General features: G+C 42.2%; 1 long non-coding RNA gene across 1 annotated transcript in view; it reads right to left on the reverse strand.

The window, feature by feature from the left end:
• Positions 1–6,589, reverse strand: part of LOC135330395 (uncharacterized) — a 79,773-nt gene extending 73,184 nt beyond the window's left edge. The window contains exon 1 of the long non-coding RNA XR_010392449.1: positions 6,474–6,589. This is a non-coding gene — a long non-coding RNA (uncharacterized LOC135330395). The remainder of the gene's footprint in view (positions 1–6,473) is intronic.
• Positions 6,590–8,230: the final 1,641 nt, after the last annotated feature.

Genomic DNA, 8,230 nt, shown 5'->3' on the forward strand with positions numbered 1-8,230 from the left:
TGCCGTTCCTGTTGTGCAGTACTGCAGCACAGCTGGCATTTCGTTCTCTACGCCCTGTGATTTAGTCTAACCACGTTCAAGACAGGAGGAAATAGTACAGTGCCAAGAGGCCTCCCATTCTCTCAAAACACATGAACTGCTATCCTGCCTTAAACATGAGACAAACCTCATCTTGTGTCCCTGAACCATAGGCTTGAAGCACTGAAGGGGGTAGTTGTCCCTCAATTATCCTACTGCCCTAGAAATAGTTTCTTGTTAAACCTGACTTGGATGCTTTCAGGGCCTGACAAAATCTGGGAATGGGACAAATCTATATCTGACCTGTATGTGGAAGAGGTGAGAAGGCAGAGATGCAGGTTCATGGAGGATGGGGAAATGGCAGGAAGAAAGATCAGGTTCCAAGGTCATTTGAAGAGAGAGAAGCGGGAGCAGTGAGCAAGCAGCTCTGAGGATCCCAGGTCATTCACAAAGGACAGCAGGGAACAGCATGGTTTTCTGAAACTCTCGCTTTAGGGCAGAAAAAGATATAGAGGAAGCCAGGGGGCTGCAATGTTTTGCTCCAGACCAAAGGAAGAGCAGTTAATCTCCAGCTCTGCTTCCTCTCACATCACAGGTGTGCCTGGAAAGTGTTGACAAGGTAAGCCCAGCACAGCAAAAAAATGACTGAACAAGCTATAATTATTCCTGGGCAGATTGTAGACTTAATTGCCCAGAAAATGATCCAAAAAATCTCCAGACTGTTCGCCTCTCATGGTCTAATCTTGAATGTCCCTTTTGTAGCTTCAAGCTGAAGGTCATGCATACAGTGTGCTAATCATTTTCAGGATGAGGAGGATGAGACTGCCACATTTTTAACCTATTCCACCCCACAGACTCTAGAGCCCCAGATAGAAGACAACAGAAAGCCTGTATCATTACAAGGCAGAATGCTTTGGTTTGTTGCTATTATCAATGCTTTGGCCATAACTTTTTGAAAATCTGTTACTGTTTTGGATGAAATCAGAGCTAACATACCTGCAAAAACATATTCTCATTTGCCCTGGTCACTTGTCTGGATCTTTTGAAAAAGCTTCCATTTTTTTGCAAGGGTGTTTTTGTATCCAATAAGTCCTTGGCCACATGCTTAATGTGCATTCTTTATAAAGCCAACTCTTAATTGCTAGTTTATTCATAAATATACAGTGAAATGAGACTTACATGGTCTATGCAATCCAGAGCCCACTGAAGTCAATGGAGAAACTCCTATTGACTTCTGTCAGCTTTGGAAGGGCCCCAGCATTATGCCAGTGGGATATTCAAGGCCTCAAGCTTCCAATATTGTCACTATGTTCTAGTTGTTACCAGAGAGAATATGGAGGTAACCCCAGAAGACTTGCTATTTTTATTGTTGCTACATTAAGAAAAGAAAAAGAAAAAAGAAGCACACCAAAAATACACTGTGCAAAATTGTAGGTCTAGTTCACACAGAAAGATTTCAGAGTAATGAGTGCTTTCTTGACCTTCATTCAAGGCCGAGACTTACTCAGCAGTTCTTGACACTATTAAACTGACCGTCAAAACCTAAAGTTTTGCATCAAATTCAAAGGAGTTAATCAAAAAGTTTCATATTTTTTAAAAGCATGAAAATAGTCACAGTTGTTACCATGCTTCTCTTGGGCCTCCAAGCTCAATGAGGGAGAACCATCATAGTCATTCTAATTACAACAGAAAACAAGGATCAGGGAAAGAGCCAGCTTACTTGAGGCTGTAGGCAGGCATACAGACCTACAGACTCATGAGAATTATCCCCATTTCCCCTGACTTCCAGGCTAACGTGCTAACCACTGAACCACACTTTCTCACAAAACTGTAGCTTTTAATTCTGTATGCTTCAAAAGTACACAAAATGTCTATAATGTGATAAAGAATAAAGCAAGTGTCAAGATTTCAAGAAAGGTATTTCGGAGCAGTTCAATTATGTTGGAGGGGAAGCATTCTTCATGTCAAACAACTGAGTTTTCTGTTGCCAGTAGATTTATATTGACCATATCTGAAAGAAAAGATTTTTGCTGTGGTTACAAACCCAGAAGTATTTCAGTAAACTGCAAATAGTCCCTGAGTTCTGCAGCCCAGCACTGCAGCATGACATTGACAAATATTAAACCAAAGCAGGGATTAAATACTGCACTCTATAAACCAGCTCTCAAATCTTCCAGTAGTGGCAGTTCAATAGCAAAAACAACATAATCCAATGCAGGGGGTCAATGCATAGGAGGGTCACCATGGAGAGACTGATACTTTTCCGTGGCTGCAAATTGAAATTCCCCATTCTTACAGTCCATTCAGGATTTCTCAGCCACAGCTCCAAGCCTCTCCGTGAGCTGTGTGCCAGAACTGTGCAGCTGCGAAAGCAAATGAAAAGCCCAGCCAACTAGCTCTTCACAGGGCATTTAGACATACAATATTTTAGACTTGTGAGTGTGGTCTTTTAGAGCAGACAAAACACAGAGACAGCCTTTGCATGCTGTAGCCAGCGGCACGCTCCCAAGGTTCCTGGTACAGATGATGAAAAGTGTAGCACTGAGAATGCCATCAGTGCATCACGACTCCTTTCTGATCATGATCCTTTATATTTGTTAATGTTATGTATGAAGCATAACAGAGGCCTGAAAAAGATCAGAGCTACATTAGGCCATGTTATTCAGACACACACAAACAAAAGGAAAGAGAGTGGAAAATTCCTGTGTGCTTGTTTCTATGGTTATAGCTGTCAGACTGAGACTATTTTACTTACATACTAAGGAAACAATTTTATGGCGGAACTTACTAAATTTATGAATGGGACTACATGATGTGGTTGCTCCCTGTACCTAGGGAATCAGAAGGACCTTTCCAGCCCCATGTTCCCCTTGCCCAGTTCAGTTCAGTGCAGTCTCTATCCCACCTTGCTCTCCACTTGCACCCTCATGGGATGTCTGGTCTCTTTTAACTTTCTGTATTCCCTACCTCTCTCCCTCCTTTACATTTACAGACAGTTAATCTGCTATAGACCTCTCTCCATATTTCGAGCCACCACAGCCACCAGAAACAGACTTATCTGAAGCACAGTTATATTTCTCCAGAAGAAATCCAATTCTCAAAGAATAATCTGTGATGATGGCTTACTGCATAAGACATAGGACAAAAAGGTCACACACCACAATATGGAAAGCAGTTGGTCTCCTTAGGATAAAATGCCTTAATACATGCTTATTGGGATGGATAGATAAGTTTTCAATGTAAAAGACCAAGCTGGGATGAAAGAGTGGATAATGAAGACTTCTGGACCTTTTAAGACCTCATAAGAATTTCCACTAATCACAGTTTGTTCTTCCAATGCTGGTGAAGCATAACTGAGAATGAGAGCTTGAGTATGATCTATCTCCTTTCCTATAACCACCTTGAACCAGAAGGCTTAGCTGCCCTTGGTGCAGAATGTGGACTGAGGCTCATATCTCCAAATAAGGCTTCCTGTTAAGTTCTCTAAATCCTATTTTAGGCAGTTAAATAAATTATCTGCTTCTAGAGGTGCCAAATTCCTGCATATTCTAAGATAATAAAAGATCAGCTGCATATTTTTTGTGAGAGAGAATTTAAACTCCATATGCAAGTGGACTGACTCCTTCCTAATGGATTAGCATCAAAGCAATATTTTTCATAGAACCACTGCTGAATCATTGACATTGGAGAAACTTTTAGGTCATCTAGCAGGAACATGGCATGATTCCCTAAAATTATTTGATTAAAGCAAGACAAATGACAATAGGTACCACAGAATTCTCTAACTCTTGTTATAACTCATAATCCTCATCCTTCCTTTTTCTCTTATTAGGAAGCCAAAGCTGGAGAAAGCCAAGGTATTATTTCAATGATATAACTGTATCTATCAGATTGACAGCCAGAGCATCCTGCTACAGAAGTACTGCTTATTGTTGGAACTAGCAATAGGTATATTGATCTGTGTTTCAAGTATAAACTTCATTGAAAACCTGGCAGTCAGTGTGACACTGCTTTTCAAAGGTCTGAGTATATCATACCCTAGGAGTACTGAACCCCTAGCAAGTACCCTATGGGACTGTTTAACTTTCTACAGAACAAAACTCCTACAAGTTAATTCTCACAGCACTTGTCATGGTGAGCTGCACTTTATTTTGCAGGTGTGACAATGAACAGTAGAACTGAAGCGGTGGGGTATGAATTTTGAGACCTTTTCCAGTCAGACTCAAAGTCTTTCTTTGAAATGGTCAAGTGAAAGCATTTCACTGTCATTCCAGCAACCTTTTTCTCTTCTCTTTGACTTTTCTGGCAGTCTTGTCTTTCTTCTCTTCCGATTCAGGGTGTGGCGAATACTTAGGGGATTCATATGGTTCCTGCTGTCATACATAAATATGATGCTTCATACATAAATATGATGCTTCTGAAAGCATTCATGGCATCTCCACCTCCATTTTTCAACCTTTTAAACTTCAGGGATTCAAGCACAGATTATTGCTGAATTCTGTAATGCAAGACTGAGATTCTTCAGGGTCTTTTTGAAGTGCACAATAGACTGTATAATGTGTCTCTTGCGTCTTATTAGAAAACAGAGAAATGCATATTGAAAGTGTGCCTTTTTCACCAATAAAAAAAAACAAGAAAAATGGACACATTGCTGTATGCTACAGTTTTATACGGTGATATCCTATTTTCATATGACTTTTCAAATATAGCCGTACATATGTCTACACATATGCATTTGTGTGCACACACGTATACAAATACAGAGATTTACATAAAAAACAGATAACTCAAGGTCGTGTCCAGATTGAAGGGCCTTAGAAGACAGCTCTGCTTTACCTGGAAACATCTCATTTTGCCCCGTATTCTGCCTTGCCTGTAACACATACAGAGGTGTGTGTGTGTATTGATATACATATGCAACATATGGGTTAATCCTACATACTATACAGGCTTTTTAAATCCTCAAAATATGATACATGCACTTTCTGTTTGTGTGCATGCATGCAGAGGCTTCACTGCAGACTATATTAAACTCGGTCCTTTCTTTGAGAAAACAGGAGAGTTCACACAAGCCATGTAAACAAAACTTGGAGCTTACATGACATGTTAACATAATGTCACACTAATCTGATGTCACCATGCAGCTACTTCTGTGTTTACACTGTCAGCTCTTCAGGACAGAGTGTGTCAGGGCCTCCTGTGCCAAATGCTCAGCGCAGCAAGTTAAGGCACCCTCGGGTTTCTGCTGGCAGGCTCCTGTTGCACAGTAGCACTGTCTATTTTCTGCTGAGTAGCTGCATGGGACACATGGGATGGCATTCACTCCCGCTCCTTTTACCACCCACTGACAGCCGTCAGTGGTTAATGCACCAGAAAGATAAAGTTTTATCCTGCAGTTTTCTTTTCCTAGGCCAGGTTGCTGTAATATGTCTCTCAGTGGTGCAAGGTTTGCTTACACCATCATTATATTACTTCTTTGTCAGTAACTCGTTGCATTTGGCTAACCTGATTGATTATCACTATATCTTGCTTCAGATAACCCAAGTCCTGCTAACTGCACTGATAGCAGGGCAGGAAATGTTTGTTCCTTGGTCATGTTAAGGGCCAAAATATATATATCCAAAATAGAGAGCAATTTCCTTGAACCTTCAGCCTGATGCCTGCACTGGCCACACTATCGTTTATTTTTCAGTCTATTGCTGGTTCAGGCTTTCCCAAGTGGGAAAGTGGGAGCATCTTCTTCCAGTTCTTGCCAAGACGTTGGCTGACTCTCAGATCTATTTTACTCTTTGTCCCGCCAAAACTGTCAATAACACGTTCAAACAGCTAATGCTTAATCTAAGTTATTGGTGTATCTTAGGGTTAGTTTATGCCTGTAATATATGTTAAAGATATTTCTTCTGTCTTCCATATATTATAGAGACCCCACATATTTTTTAACATATTCCTTCATTCAACAGAATAGATATTAGGGATGGAGTTTTGTAAAGCTTTTTTAGTGCTGTTTAAAATGGCACATATACTTACTCCCAATTCTCTAAAGAAGAGTACGTAGAATAAATATTTATGCCTCTCTATTCAAGAGGCTTGTATACATTTTATACGTCATTAATATAAGACAAGCCGTGAGAGAGACATGGTCACCAAGGTCATCTTCCTTTCATTTGCATTTTGGATTTTATGCATTTCTCACCAGATTTAAAATAGCTTATGGTACCACACAACATGATTTCCATTGAAAATGATTTCCATAGGCTCATAGCTTATTTACAAAGGCTATATGTTTTTTTTTCCAGCAATAGGTCAATATCAACCGTTTTCCTGAACAAAAGAAGTAGCTGGTATCTGTAGTAAAAGAAAATGCTCAAGGTCAAGAAGAAAATTTAAAAGGAAGAAAATGCAAAGGGAAAGGAAGGAAAAGAAGGAAACAGCACAGCAACTCTGATACAGCTTACTTGCATGTCTCAGACAAGAATTATCACTGGCTGAGGACTGCACCATGGGACATCAAGCGCTCCAGCCATGTTCACACAGCAGGAGCCCGTCTTCCACCTCTGCTGACACCCAGCACCCTGAGAGAGGCAGAAAAGCCAGCGCTGGGCTGACTGAGCCATGACTCTCATCTTCCCACTTCAAACGAGACAGATTCCCACAGAAGTCGGGCTGGGATTCTTAAGTTGTTTTTCACACAACAGATGAGCAGTGCTGGATAAACCAGAACATCTAGTGTAATTAGGCTTCAAACACTATGTACTAATTACATGCACAGAGTTATGTGCATTTTTAAGGAGGGTGCTGGAGAGGGGCTTAGGGAGAGGAGCTCCAGCAAGCGTGGACACTGCTGAGCAGCCGGCCGCCACGGCCCTGCAGAGCCCTGCCTGGAGACAGGACCTCGTCGGGCACAGGCATCGCTGCGGGGTGTGAGAATGGGACTTCTGTCTCCTGCTCTCAGGAAAACTGTCCTGGTGAGGGTCAGCAGGGGGTTAAAACGAAATCTTATGATGCTTGGGAAATAGTGCAACCAGGAACGGGCAAAGGGGAAGTTTAGCCAGAATGTCAGCCAGCAGAGCCAGCACCAGGTCCAGCCACGCAACTTCATGTGCAGGAGAGAGCAGAAGGGTTTGCTGGCGACGATGCAGAGGTGGCTACAAAGGGCAGCCTTCATGCACAGGTAACATGTTTTGCGGAGGTGTGCTAGACACCTTGCAGAGCCCCAGAGCCTCTGGGAACAAAGGTTTTGGGCCAGCTCAGATATCAGTGACAGCACGATGGCTTTCTCTGTGGCTTTACAGTCCATGTTGAATTGTAGCACTGAATATCAGCTCAAGTGGAGGCTATCAGCTGTGGGACAGGGACCTGAAACCACCCCAACAGATCAACCACAGAGGAAAAGGGTAAGGATGGGGAGGATCATCAGCAAAGCTGGGCCTGAGCACAGAGGTTTATTCTCCAGCACCGCTGTGAATAGGGCTGTTCCCTCCAGCTCAGATGGATTTCTTCTGCTTTTAGGAACCCCTAAAGGCTTTGCAGTCCAGCTACTCAGCATGAGCTATCACTGTGATCACCTTGTCACCCCTGTCCAGTTCACCTGGGCAGGGACTACTAGCAGAAGGCCTTTCCCCCAGATTTTTATCATTTTCAGCACCAGAAATTGAACCTGATATTTCTGTTTGTGCTGAGCCTTTATTCTCTTCCTTTGCCTTATTCAGTAATCTGCTTTCCTGAAGCTCCATTTGCACCCCATCCCCAGGCCAGTCAAGTGCAGCAGGTAACAGGCATATGGGAGAACAGGCACACAAAACAGAGCTGTCAGAGGTCCTGCCATGCATCCCCCACCTCCAGAGCCATGTCTTGCTCTGGTAGTGGCAAAAATACCATGTGAGTCTGTGTGGGTGCTGCTATGTCCTGTTATGACCCTCAAAAGTGTGTTTACCCACACCATCTGAAGCAGGAAACAGAAAAAAAAAAACAAAAACAGGGAGATGGTGGCGATCAAAGTTAGTGACAGGATTACCATGTTTTGCAATGACTGTATAGTTCAGGAATATACAGAGAAAGTAATATCCTGTATTCTTTGATACAGGACACAGGATTTGAGACTGTAATACAGGAAATCCCATATTACACAGCATATCTGGCAGCCATAACGCTGTTTTAGAAAACACAAATTTTATGCTTGAGTATGCCACAGAATTCTTCTGTGATGCTGCGT

Source organism: Dromaius novaehollandiae, chromosome 1 (genome assembly GCF_036370855.1).
Source record: "Dromaius novaehollandiae isolate bDroNov1 chromosome 1, bDroNov1.hap1, whole genome shotgun sequence".
In the NCBI taxonomy this organism is placed as follows: Eukaryota; Metazoa; Chordata; class Aves; order Casuariiformes; family Dromaiidae; genus Dromaius; species Dromaius novaehollandiae.